A 15,339-nucleotide genomic window follows, 5' to 3' on the forward strand; every position below is an offset into this window, starting at 1 on the left:
TACATAAGGCTCAAAACGGGCCTAGTTTAGTAAATTGGCCATAACTTCCTCAATATTCATCAGACTTGGGCTTATAATATATCGTTTGAAAGCTCTTTTTAAGCCCCATCCAACTACGCTACTATTGGACCCATATCATGGACAAACCAAACTGGATAGGCTGATTTCTTAAAATAAGTTTTCAAAAACAGAGAGAAAAGAAAAGAAATTAAAAACTATCCGCAACACTAAACTTTCCACACTTTTGCTTCATTCGATTATGATTCGACGCAAAAGGTACTAATCACCGGGTTTGTTTTTTGGGGAGAAACAAATGGGTGTCTACATAATCCTCCACTTTGACTGAGTTTGGAGAAACGCAAGTTTCGAAAACAAAAGTCAAAGTATCGATAGGGACGGAGAATGATTCAGAACGTTCTGCGATCCTAAATCATTCTTGTAACGCCGATACCTGCAAACTAGAGTTAGTTAACTAGATAAAAGAGTTAAGAAACGCGTATCTTGTACCGTCGAGCACACGTCTTTGAAAGTAACCGATTTGATGTTTTGATGACCTCCTGCAAGATAGAGAATGCCATCCCGCTTGAAAACCGCTACGCCTGTAACTGCTTCCAATTCCGCCATGATAATATTCCTTAAGCCATGGAACACTATCAAAGATTGCTTCTCTTGAAACAATCCTTAGTTGTTTGTGACAACTCTCCACAATCTAGGGAACGCCACCTTGCTGTTTCGATGTTCACTCATCTCTGAACAAAGAGCTTCTTTTTGATATAATCTTCTGAATGATGTGTCCACGCATCTCTGAATGATGACCTTGATAATAGGATGCCCACGCGTCTCTGAGCAAAAGAGCTTAAAAATAGGAAATGTCCATGCATCTCTGAACAAAAGAGCTTTGATAGAGATGTTCACGCGTCTCTTAACAATAGAGCGTCGGTACTTGAGCGTTTGTTGCGATAATATTCTCAAGAAAAATTTTCGAAGACCAACGTTTGTCGATCTCTAAAGCTCGCCTGAACTTTGCTTCCGCTAAAACCAGTATGTCGGTGTTTCCGTGATGAGCCTATTCTTAGGCGCTTTAAGCTAAGTGAGACGATCTTTCATCAGGTCGACCACTTATTGTGATTGTAATCAAACTGACACTTAATCATGTCAAATTGCTTATAAGGGCTAACTGGCGTACCAAGGAACCCGAAATTGTTGTATGAGGTCGAAATCACCTTTCTGAGAGGCTTTGATCTCTGTCGCTGCTGAAATATCTCTGGCGCCAGGAATTGGAGTAGGGTCCTCCCTATTCTGTTGCACCTGTATTTATTGTGACTATAGAACTTTGCCAATCTCTTTAATTATCTTAGGGTTGACCTAAGGTTTATTGTTGCTTGACTCATTGACTTGACACGACTCAAGGCATAAACTTGACTCGCTGTGATCGACTGACTCGAGGTTGAATCGATTGAAGTGAAAAGACACATGTGAATCATGACTCGTGTGTGCGTTGTAATGTGATCGTGCGACTCGAAAATGCAAAAAAGCAAAAATTTTCCGTCTTTTTGTGGAGGGTACCGACTTTCTCCTGAAAAAGAAAGACGCGAAAAAGAATCGAAAGTTTAAAGGTGCATGTTGAATGAGCATAGTCAAATGTTGTTTAATACTATCTCTTAAGGTGCAAGGATTAATCCATCCTAGGCTATCTCTACTGTTGACTCAATGATGAAAGCATTTAGGTTACTTAGGCACGGAGGCTAAGCACTTCATACTTCGTGATGCAATGATGAATATGATTGATGAGTGATGTGACAAGCCATGCTTCAACTTTATGTTAATATTCCATGACAAAGGGTTCCTAAGGGAAATATATTCGGTCATGTATCTATGATGTGTGTGAAAGTGACTCTAAAGTCAGGCCGCAAGAGCTAAGTGTGTGGAAAAATATTATTTCAAGAAGAGTCAAATGATGGTGACTCTTAGGCTAGGTAAGCTAATGATATAGGGAACAAGCCCCCAAGTCTAGCTCTAAATGAAAAGGGATGAGCGTTGGAGATCCCTTGATATGATTATGGTGCAAGTGTGTGAATGTGAATGTGAATATGAATGCCTTTTTATTACGGCCGCACCTCGATGTGAGGTTGCCTACGTATCCGTTAGGAACCAGGCCGAACATAGCTCTAGCCGAACCTCGCACAAGTGTGTGTATACCTCAAAAAGGTCTTTTTAAGGGTTGTAACGTGGTTAGGCTAAAGGTTATAGAAGAAGGGGATAAAAGGCTCAAGACCCTAAATAAGCCCCCAAGGTGTGCTACATTGCTTTTGAGTTTTTATATTTTTATGCTTGAGTTTCTACTCTTTTTTAGCTCACTTTTATCTTTTGCTTTTGCATTTTTTATCTTTATAAGTGTGGGCAATCCCGATCAGGCGGTCTATCATTCACTTGACATTCATGTTTCTCAGGCACGGTACCGAGCACTCGATAAGAGACGCAATCTGAGATGTGTTCTTATCAAAGATATTTTCATATCAAAGACATTGGAACACTTGCCCTTTTGCACACTTTTATTTTGCTTTTGATTATTTTTGCTATTTTGATTATTTGAAATCACTCAAGCTCTTCTGAAATTGCATAAGTTACACACCATCCCATCCCAAGGTTAGGTAGATGTAAGTTGAAAAAATGAAATTTCTATCATTAGACGAGGCTCAAAGTGGTTTATGAAGAAAGGATTGTATAATTGAAGGTGAAAGGTAATAGAATGTGGCTACAAGGGGTGCCTTAAATCATTGGTATACCTTGTGCTTAGTTCGACATGATTTTTTTTTAATTTTTTTTTATTATTTTTTTTTATTATTATCTTTTTTTTTATGCAATGCAATGTGATGATCATATGTATTGGAAAAAAAATATAATGATCCTACAAAATAAATCTAAAGAGAATGAAAAGGTGCCTATGCAAGACTTATTGGGGAAAGTAAAAAATGAAAAAGAAATAGAAAAGGAGGTCACGAAATCTTATCGTTGAACCTCGCCTCTTGTCTTGTATTGTTTGCTTTATCATCATTCGCTCTTCTTGTTAACTGGAGGTATGGGAAGCTTGTTATTGTCAATCAAATGTTGGATATCCTCCTTTAGCTTCCAACAGCTCTCAGTATCATGACCCCTACCTTGATGGTACTTGCAGTGTTCGTTTGGATTCCAACTAGGCAACCTTTTCTTAAGTGGGGGATCTTGAATAGGTACAATGGGAGAAATTATTCCCTTGGCATGGAGTCGATCGAAAGCATCATCGTAGCTAATTCCAATAGGGGTAAATTCCCTTTTCGGTTGCTTTTGATTACCCATGGCTAGGATCTCACTAAGGTCGAAAGTACCAACACTATTACTAGAGTAGGTGTTTCCGGAAGAAGAAGGATAGTCATTCTTTTTCCCTTTACATCCACTGTTACTATTGTTACTAATCTTGGCCTTCTTGTCGCGCGGAGGAACATCAAGGAGATTTGAATCACTGAAGTCTTGAAGAACGATCCTTGAGGGCGAGGCACTTTTCAGTAGTGTGTCCGCGACCTCTATGGTATCGACAATAGGAATTTGGATCCCAATTGGGAAAACGTTTTTCAGATAGAGGGTCTTGACTAGGACCAATGGAGCGAATATGACCTTGATCATGTAGACAGTCAAAAGCTTTATTGTAAGGCGTTCCTATTGGTATGTATCCTTCAATGGTCCATTTTGCTAGTGGCTTAGGAGCATTAAGTTCTTCATTAAACTCTTGGCGAGAATTTTGTTCAATGGTCATTACCCGATTTGCTAATCATTCTACCACATTCAAGAGCATGGCAATGACATCTTGCAGTTTTCGAACGTCCTCTTTTAGACTTGACGAGTCTTCCTTGGTATTATCTAAGAAAAGACTTTCGTCCTCCCCAATCATGGCCACCTCATCGAGAGAGGTTATATAAGCTGTCTCGATCGTGGGTTCTCCTACAGGTGTGATAAGAAGTGATGGATCGAAGGATGCTTGGTCATCTTCGATGGCTAGAACCTCGGAAGTTTCATTGCTATCGATCAGATCTTGAATAGCTTCTTTGAGTTTCCAACACTCCTCAGTGTCGTGACCCTTTCCTTGGTGATATTTGCAGTGCTTGTTCCCCACTTAGGTGGCCTTGCTTCTGGTACTGGATCTTTGATAGGCCCTATGGGCATGACTAGTCCTTTATGGTGTAGCTTCTCGAAAGCCATTTCATAACTCATACCAAGTGGAGTGAACACTCTTTTTGATCTTTGGATTCGTGGTTTAGAGGCGTTAGTGGCATGTACTTCATTAATGGGAGAGGAAGAAGAAGGATGGTCTTTCTTCTTTCCTCTCACACCATTATCTTTCAGAAGGTCATCTTCAATGTCAATGCCTATATTATAGATATCTTTGAAAGTATTTAAATTGTGTTGGTACTTTAAATGCCTTGAATACTTCCCTTGGAGATTCTTGATAAACATTCTCACAGATTCCTTTTCAGTGGGAGCCTTGACCATATTAGCAGAAGTTTCCCTCCATTTGTTGAAGAAAGATGTGAACCCTTCGTTTTCTTTTTGTTTTAACATCTCAAGTTGTTTGTGGTCTGTTTCGTCTTGGATGTTGCACTTATATCTATCTATGAAAGCGTTTGTTATTGACTCCCAAGAAGAGGTCTTCTCTTTCTCGAGAGAAAAGAACCATTGTTGACAAACGGTTTCGACAGATAGTGGGAATAGAGAGGGGAAAACCTTCTTATCGATACCCTTAATGCTCATTATAGTTTCAAAAGCTCTTAGATGGAAGTAAGGGTTATCTATTGCCTTAAATTTAGGGATGTCAGTGGCGTTGAACAGAAGAAGTTCTTTGTCCAGCGAGACCCCTTGTGAACTCATGCCCTGAAATTTATAGTCACTAGATAGCTTGCTTAGACTCTCTTGCATGAGGTTCATTTGGTGTTGCTTCACAGGGTCATCGATATTGAGTGTGAGTAGCTTCAGTGTCTCAGTCACGGTAACCAATTGGTTCCTAAGCTCATTGACTTCTTCTTGGGTTGCCATTGTCTTTTTATCCTTCCTCTTTTGACGAATCGGTTTATCAAAAAGCGAGACCTGAATAAAGTGGTTGTCCTTGATTAATCGCCCTTTTCTCCTCGACCAAGTACTGTGGAAAAGGAAATTGGGGGTATTTATTGTTCATTATCTGACTCAAACTCTATTCATCATACAATGGATGGAGGAAGTGAAGAAAGATTGGAATAGAATGTGAGGAAGATTTAGATAGAGGGATATGAAGAATTAGGAATAGGGTGTACCCCCCAACTCAAATGACGGAAAAGACCGACTCATGCATGAACCTAAGACATGGTCATGGTGATGTGTACTCAAAGTGTGTGCTAAGACTAGTGATTGTAGGAGATATGTTAAGACTCGTGTCATGACCATGTGGCTAGACTATATGACTAGACTCAATTAATGACTCGACAAAGTATTATTGACAGCAAAACTTAACCGAATTAATTAGCAAATTGATTAATTAGACACTAGGTGATGACTCGACCAATAATCCGAACTGTCGGCCAAACGACAGAACTGGCGTCACACTGTGTAGCTTGGCGCCAGACGACAGAGCTGTCTCCAGGCGCCACACTCCACAGGGTGGCGCTAGAGTCTAGACTTTGGCGCCAATATTGGAGCCTAAAGTCGTACTAGGTCAATTCCGATTAAAATATTAGACTTTATGGACTAAAATTAATTAATTAATTAATTAATTAGGAAAAGTTCTTTAAGTCATTGATTTATTTAATCTCAACACAAGTCAAACAAACGGTTAAGAGAAACATAGAATATATGCACAACAAATAATGCACAATTAGTCAAGTAGGCACAATATGATGCAATGAGTTTGCAACCTAACCATGGCTCTAGTTCTCTAAAGTTCAGGATATGGTTTAGTCAAGAGAGGGTCCATGGTTAATTTTCCGGATGCACCGCGCGGAAGCCTAACCGTGAAGGGTTGGCGCGAGTGGATGGGACACCGTGAGCTTTAGAAAAAACTCGCTTCCATGGTTTGGTTAATTTAACATCTCGGATGTACCCTTTGTTGCACAGAGCTTTCAATCAGGTAGATGGATCATGAATTCCCAGAGGGTTATGTCCATATGTAGAACACATATGGGTTTCAGAAAAGTGAGAAAAAATTAAATTAGGAATGAGGATCGAGGAAACAATACGAAAAACCGGTCGAAATTAGAACGCATATTTTTGGCTCGGTATTGGGGGAAATTGGCGCCAACAATCAGAGACTGGCGCCAGTTTTTAACTCTAGCGCTTGGCGCCAATGCTGGCGTCTGGCGCTACGGCTAAAAGTCTGGCGCCAAGCTCTGGTCTCTGGCGCTACTTCCCACATGCCTCAGCAGCTGTCTGTGCTCGATAAAATTTTCCAGTTTCGCGTAGTGTTATTTCGGTCCTAGTTGTGAAAGATATTTCCCAAATTTCCTACGTGTAAAATCCTATGTTTTTAACTCATTACGGATGGTCTTTCCAATGAGATCTTTTTTATGCATATGACAATAATGTTAATCAAAATTACGCACATGAAATACTTAGAACGTTTCTAGTCTCATCCACTCATTCTAAATTATTGCGGAAACAAATTCAGGAATTAAAATAGAAATCCTCCCCAGTGGAGTCGCCAAAAAACTGTAGGGAATATTTTCAAGCGTTAATCCCTTGCTTGAACCCCACTGTGATCATACACTAAAGTACGGTGGCGTCCAAAGAGAAAGAAGATAGAGCAAAAGAGTTGCCAACAAGTTTTAGGAACTTGTAAACCGTTCACGAGGTGAAGGTTACACCCCTTAACGATCCAAGAGATCGTCAACTCCATAAGGTCTTGAACCAAATAAGGGTTCGAGGATGAAGGTACAAATCCAACCTAAAAGAGATTGAACCTGCCCTAATAATAGGCCTCTACTTTATTCTGATCGTATTCATGTGCGCTTTTTAACTAACATGCAATCAATAGGATTGCCCTAAACCTATTTATCTATGTTGGTTGAATTTAATGTGCAAATAAAACTATTATTGGCGATCACTTGAAATCATAATCAAATTAACCCTAATCAAGATTATTAATTATCCTATTAAGCGTGATTACAAGTACAAAATTCCCTTTAAACATGCATAAAAGGCGTGATCAAGCAATAAAAATAAATATCAAGCAACATATATAATCATAATAATAATTATAATCATCATAAATTATAATCATTATAATCATAATCATGTTCATGTTAATATTAAAGCATAATAATAGCAAGATCCGAGGCATGATACTAACAAGATTAATAACAAACCCTAGCATGTCACTAAGCAATAAAAATCAAATCTTTAGCCCTAACATGATACTAACAATCATAAATATTAGGAAGAACGTAGGAAGCATCGTAACAATCATATTTAATATTAAAGCTACCCTAGATATGATACTAGGAATATCATAATAACAATATAAACATAATTTCTACATCATAACATAAAAAAAAAACCATTAAAGTACTTACTTTGACGCCTCGTACCTCTTTCTAATAACAAAATACACGCGTTAGTAACTTCAAGGAAAATAATAAACAACAATTAAATTAAATAATTGAAAGAGAGATTTGGGACCAAACCCTCAGAAATTAAAACCTTTCACGTCTAGGGCGAAGGCATTTTCGAATATGGCTAGGTGTTTCTAGATCTTGTGAATGCGGAATTTTGTATAAAAAAGCGAGTTTAGAAGTGATAAAGATGGATGAATTAAGGAAATCTTGATGAGAATTAGTGAATGAAAACTGATTGTAGGTGAGAATAAATTAAAACGGATTTTTGATGACAATTGGTGAATGAAAACGGAGTTTTACGACGTTATTTATAGAGAAAATCAGCAAAAAAGATAAAATAATTAAAAACAGAGTCTGGCTCACGTGAAACAGAGCTGGCGCCAGCCCTAGCTGATTAGCGTCAGGCGCCAACACTAGCGCTAGGCGCCAATGGCTGGTGCCAGGCGCCAATGGCTGGTGTCAGGCGCCAATGCCTGGCGTAAGGCGCTAGTCCTGTTTTTGACGCGTTTTCGAAAATCAGATAAGTTTGCCGTACTGGAGGATAAAATCGTATATTTTCCTCAAAAATGTTTTTTGATTTTAATTAAAACTCTGAAAAGTCAACAAAAGTCAATTTATCAATGCTAATTGAATTAGGAATGAAAAGAACCTTCTAGAAGAATCTAGAAGACTAAAACCATTCCTAATTGCATTAGGAATGATAAATCATATTAGGCCCTCCCCTAGATCATTGGGTCGTACATAAGGCTCAAGCCGGGCCTAGTTTAGTAAATTGGCCATAACTTCTTCAATATTCATCGGAATTGGGCTTATAATATATCGTTGGAAAGCTCTTGTCAAGCCCCATACAACTACGCTACTATTGGACCCGTATCATGGACCAACCAAACTGTATTGGCTGTTTTCTTAAAATAAGTTTTCAAAAACAGGGAGAAAAGAAAAGAAATTAAAAACTATCCGCAACACTAAACTTTCCACACTTTCGCTTTATTCGATTATGATTCGACGCGAAAGGTACTCATCACCGGGTTTGGTTTTTGGGGGGACACAAATGGTTGTCTACAAAAATCTTTTTGTATTTTTCAATTAAAGTGAAATAGACTCAACAACTAAAGCTAAGCACCAATATCACTCCCCGGCAACGGCGCCATTTTGATAGAGGAATAAACGTGTCGTCAATTCTCTATCCCTAGATCAAACACAATTTATAACATCCTAAACAAACCTAATACGAGTATAAGGCAAGTATAGGGTAGAACCCAAAGGAGTGTGTCGGAAATAAGTTTAGCCTAAATCAAGCTACTTCGAAGATTGTAGGGAGAAATGATTGGTACTATGGTAACAAAGCTAGATTGATCAAGTAATTAAAAAAACTAAACACTAGGGATGTAGGTTCCACATGCAAGTTCAATAATCATGCTAATTGATAGGTCATTAGATTGATTTAAGCATTGCAAAGGACAAACAATAGTAGCAATCAAAAGAATTCAAGAGTTATCTCCTAGAGGCCAAGCTAGGGGTCACTATGAATGGCTAATGAAGGAAATTCACAATCAAACTCAATCAATTAAAACAATTCTCAAATTGATGGTTCATGTCATTAAGAATTGCAATGCAATCTAGATTAATCTTATAGGTTGATCACTCCTAATCTAATTAATCACATGCAAAACTATGTCAACCAATTTAAATGCAATAATTCAATCAATCAATGATCATCAAATAGCACAACTTATCAATCAAGCATGCTTCCCCTTCTCCCTAGCAACTAATCTACTCACTAATCATGGTGTAACTCAAGAACAAATCACTAGAAATTGAATTGGTCATCATTCTAAATCTAAATCAAGAGAAAACAATATCAACTACAATATCAAATTCAAGGAAATAAACCAATCAAACATGAATCTAAAACAAACAAGTTAAGAGATGAACTAAAAGAAGAGATTCTCACTAATATTAATGATTTAAGATGAAGAAATCCAAGCACAATTGAACCAATGTTGAAATACAAATCCAAAACCAAGAACTTCTCTCTAACTTCTCTCTAAGTTCTCTCTCTAAAACTAAGCTAATGAAAATGATCTAAAAGTTCGTTTTTAAAAAGGAATTACAAAGTGTATTTTTAGGCAACGAAGGAAAACAGGATTCCCGCGCCCTCACTAAGAAATCCCGCGCCCGCGGGGAAATTGGTACGGAACCCATAACAAACTCCGCGGCCTGTCATGGCAACACCCGCGCTCGCGGGGCTTCTAGCTCGCGCCCGCGGCAAGGGCGCAGCAAATCCCCTGCTCCCAAAGAGTAATCAGAGGGCCGCGGTCTCTCTAATTTGGAGCGCTCTCTCCAATCTACCCGCGCCCGCGGGGAGCAAACGGAGAGTTCCTGGTCGATTTTGGCTAATTTGGTACAATCGAGCCCGCGCCCGCGGCAACCTGGCAAGAGTTCATGCCCTCTCCAAGGCCTCTGCAAGGCCTCTCCAAGCCCTCTCTAATCCCTCTCCTAGCCCTCTCTAAGCAGATTGCTTCTTCCTTGCTTAGTCAATATAGCTCATCTTGATCCCTTTGCAAAGACAACTCCTAGGTACCTACAAGAGTAAACAAAGGAAAGGAATAAAAGGGAAAAAGGGCAAAATAAAAGGAAAACACGGAAAACACAACAAACGAAGAAAAGAGAGGAGTTAAAGGAAAAAGGACCAAAAATAAGATAAGAAAGCATGAAAAAGGGATGATATCATCCTAAAAGACTACCCTATGAGTGCCATAAATGACACTCATCACCGAGTGATGCCGTTATAATCCCCTATTACAGCAGACGTTTGACAATAATCAAAGCGGACTAGTACTTAAACAAGAAAGCTCACAATACTCATGGTCAAGGAAAAAGGTTCCGATAGAAATAATGAGAAGTATACTTATGACGATTTTTAATTTCTTAAAGCATTCTCATAGGTCGATCCAGTATGGTTCTAAACTAATACTTGTGCAAATGATTAATGATGATCATGTCCTTGTAGCACAAGAAACGGTGCTATAAATCAAACTACACACTAATCTCAAATGGTCATTAATCGTCCATCGTTTAAATGACCTCCATTAGGGATAATTTTCGATTATAATATTTAATGTTCACTTAATAGGTGTTTCCTTACCAAGACTGGTCTTGATACCCTAATTTGAATATTTCAAGAATCGAGTGGACTCATTATTTAATTCTAAACCACAATTAAATAGCAAACGGAGTGATAAAAAATGGCATAAATTTTGAATTACTCCAAAACCTGAATGGTTCATCTTATGATAAATGGTTTTACCGAATGTTTTAAGAGTATCACTCTTTATAAAACATCTATAGAAATCACACCCATATCTAATATGCTTGATTTATTTCATGCAATTGTGAATGTTGTCGTTCACTTATTGCATAGGTTTAGTAATAACTACTTTGCTAATCTTAACATCTTTATTACTGATCACTTTCGTTATAAGATGTTAAAATTTGAGAATGCCATGGATTATATGTGATTTAGGATCTATTGTCCAAGTAATGGCTCCCACTCATTTTCATGATTGAGATCTTCAACTTGACAACCTACAATCATTAACGTTTAACAACGAACTTTCCATAAAACATCTTCTTTATTATTGCTTTAAGGCAACAATATTCTCAACATATATTTTAGTAGACTTCCTGATGATGCTTTGCTTGGGTTTCACACCAAACGACTCACAATGATTTGGAATACCCTAATAACTTGTGATCATGGAAATTTACTTTAAATTCCCGCACATTACACATGGATGCACAATCATGCTACCATTCTCAAGCCACGACTCATTGTTAGCTCGTGCTTATAAACGACTTCCTTATTAAGGATCTAATCCTTGTTAAGGTTTGTTCTTGCAACATCAACTCTCAAATTGTATTTGTTTCCACCAGTCAAGAACTCATCCTGTTACTTATCCAAGTACTTGGATGTTCTTGGCCATAATCTAACGATTTATTACATAGATTCAGGTTTATTGGTACTACATACATACTTCACATACTCTAAGCAAGTAAGTCCTGCGACGATTCCATATCATAGCGTACATGATGGATTAAGTTGCAGAGTACTTCTTAATCTTATTCCATCCATGTGGCATTTTAGCTCATTCAGTTTCACTAAGTGTTGCTTAAATTATTTGCTATGTGAAACGGTTGAAAGTCTCTTACTAGAGTCTTTCTTGTTTGACTTGGTATTTAGCCTAGCTTATTTTTAGTTCAAAATTTTACTTAGCTATATGCTTATGGGTTGAAAGTCTTTCAAATTCCTGAAATTCATGTTTAACACGGTAAATTCCTTTACACGTTCAAACATTTTATTAAATCTATACAATAGATCTTAATACCCAATATGTACTAAGTATCGTCTTTTGTTTGGTCCAGTGTCGAAAATATTTTCAAATCTAAGCATTTAGCATTTGATATTAATTTCAAAATAGAGTTCGTAATCTTCTCGTTGGACCTTTACTTTTGCTCCCACTAAACTTCTTATTCATCATAATTTCTATGTTTCTCCATAAGCCAATCCTCTTATTAACTTCATGAGAAAACACGTTCCAATTCCTATATGGAATGCTTCCTTGAATCCTATGACGGATTCCTTGAGCTTGCTTTCAAATCTAGTATTATTTAGATTTTCAGAAACCCTTACACTATTTTCTTAATCACTTACAAAATCCCATTTTAGGAAGGCGGTTTTGGTATCTATTTTGCCATATTTCATATGTGCAATTTTGCTAGATCAATTACGGAAAGACATAAGCATTCCGATTGGTGAATAGGTTTTTATTAAAATCAACTCCGTAAATTTAATTATATCCTTTTCAACCAATCTGGCTATGTATGCATATACATTTCCGTATTTGTTAGTTTTCTCCTTGAAAACTTATTTGCAATCGATTGGTCTTTCACCCTTCATGCAAATAAATAAAGTTTCCAACATGATTTTCAAACATGGGGTCTGTTTTGGATTTTCATGGCCTCTAACCATTATTCGAAATTTTAGATTTGTAGTAGCTATTTTACAAGACATTATTCCCTTACTACCTAATAGTAAATAGTATGCTTGAAAGTCTTAGGTTTATTTCTAACTTAATATAAAATTTATAAGATTCAATCCAAGCCTTTTGTGAATTCTCTACCTATACAGGGTTATTGCATCAAACACTGAGTTTCAAGGCGCTTCTAAAGCCCTTTGATTTTCTTGATCTTACTCTAACTTTTCAAAAGTTTTGTGAGAAATGAATTCTCTTTTAAGGCACTTGTAAAATCCTTTTGAGTATTTTTGATAAAGTATTCTCACAAAGCCCTTTTAAGGTCTTCTGAGATTCTCAGTTCTAGTTTGTTGCTAAGCTCGACTGTCATCAAGTTGATTTTCCTCCCACTTATCGTTTTGGAAATGTGTTACTTTCCAGAAAAACACTACTTAGAGAATAAACTATTGTTCTCAATTAGGTTGTAAAGGTAGTGCCCGTGGTCTCAATTGAATGCTTACAAAGAGACATGTATATTGTCTTTGGATAAAAGTTTGTTGTAAAACAAACAATTAGCTCCCACTTGAGCTTTCTTAGCCTTTAATGAGCCATTAAGCTCCCACTCAACCACCTAGCTCTTGCTAAGCCGGTGAGCTCCCACTGAGCCAGTGAACTCCCACCGTGGCTAAGAGTTTTTAGACATATACTTGAAAAGACATTTAGAAGTTAATTCTATCCATAACTGAAGATGGCATCCTTGCTTAGCTTTGACATTTTGGTTAGTGTAATATTAGTCCTTTTTTCAACTCTTTATCACCTTTATAGGAAGGGATGTGATCCATCATTGTTCGAGTCATTGTTAAATGGCATCGAGGTCTCTGTGAAGACACAATATGTTCTTTGTAGAGTAATTTATTAAAATTTCAATTTCATAACTTGGTGATAGTCATGATTGGCTCTAGCAAACATTACTCGATCTAATCTAGACGTTTTGATATCTTGCCAAGTCAATTATGTACTTCACTAAACTCTTGAACTATTAAAGGTTAAGTTTGTTCACATTTAATGAATATAGCCATATTCTTTCAAATTATTTGTGAAACGTTGAAGTAAATGACTCCTCTTTAGCTTTCGGAGCTAATCGTCTATACCAAGAACAATAGCTCTTTACTTTGTTGGTTTAAACAAGTAAGACTTACTAGTTTTAGAACGTTTCGAATCGATCAATTATCAAGAGCCTATCTAATAGAGCCTTGAGTACGTTCTTATCAATGTGATATTGGCCATATTGCTAAAGATGTTTGGAACACAAATCATGCCCATGACTTTGAGCTTTTTCCAGTTTATCATGTTAAGAAAATGTTTGTTTATAATCAAGCATTCTTGACTCATGGTTTAGACAACCATGTCATTAAAATAAATTTGCAACTATTGCTCATTGCTTTGAATGTGAGTCTTTCCGTGTGTAAATGGATCAATTGCTGATTGTGGAACACAATAACAATTTATTTGTTCCAACCTTAGCTTAAAGGTCTTTAAACAAAGCATACGACCTTACAACTGATGTAGCACCACTTGCTTCATTCTAAGCTTGTAAGTTGATAACTTAGCTTATCTTCAATAGTTTGAGGTCACTTTCAAAGTGGAACACTCAAGCAGTATCCGATACTTTGTGAAGATAATGAGTTTCTAAGTTAACTTCAATAACATGAATTCTTTAGTAAAATGGAATCTCATTCCTTTTCTTTGTTCCTCATTTCCTATATTTCTTATCATACTTTATCTCATAATTTGTAAGAACCATTTCTTTAAGAGTCTTTTACTTTTATACTTTGTTAGGCATAACTAAGCATCTAATGCGCCGTAAAACAAAGTTCCATCTTTTCCTTTAATTCAAGCTTGAATTACTACATCAATGAGTCCTACTCATCTATGTATTAAGAGAAAAGATATGTTGGTTGTCAATATTGACAATTTGAGTTTGCAACTACCTAGTATTTTGAATACATGATGTCCAACCATCCTTTCGGACTTTATCCCCATTTGGCGAGAATAAGTCGATTCATGCAAATTTTCAATCTTATTAAACGTCATATCCACGCATTAAATTTGTCCCCATTTGGCGAGAATAAGTCGATTCCAAGATCCAAGGAAACAAAGAGTGGCTAAGCATGCTTTGGTTTATCTTAGCACTCAATCTCCCAAGGTAAGCAATGCTTTGCTAATGGCTCCAAGCCACTCTTGGTTGAATAAATCGTTGCATCTAATTCTCTCTCAACAATTTATTCACTTTGCCACAACATGTTAGGACTCCATCACTCATATCGTTGAGTATAACCAAAACCAACTTGCATACCCAGTATACCTTATGAGTCTAGGGAGTAATAGTGATGCCTGGCTTTGGCGTAGCCCATCACTACTCTCAATAGGTTGATAAGTGTTGTTTTAGAATGGCAATTTTACTCAATATTTAGGGACCTAGGGTTTCTATGTTGGTTGATTTAAGTGAACTCAATTAATCATCACAACATTCGAAATCCTAAACATGCATCTAACATATAATTCAAATATAAATTATCATGAATATGTAGAGCATAAGCACTTTGATGCATATTGGCAACTAGCATGACCCCTTGAATTCTTCAAGTCTTCAAAAGGTCTTCTTTTAGAACTTCATAGCTTTGTATTCCAAGAACCCCCGTCTTGAAGACTTG

Source organism: Chenopodium quinoa, unplaced genomic scaffold (assembly GCF_001683475.1).
Source record: "Chenopodium quinoa cultivar QQ74 unplaced genomic scaffold, ASM168347v1, whole genome shotgun sequence".
In the NCBI taxonomy this organism is placed as follows: Eukaryota; Viridiplantae; Streptophyta; class Magnoliopsida; order Caryophyllales; family Amaranthaceae; genus Chenopodium; species Chenopodium quinoa.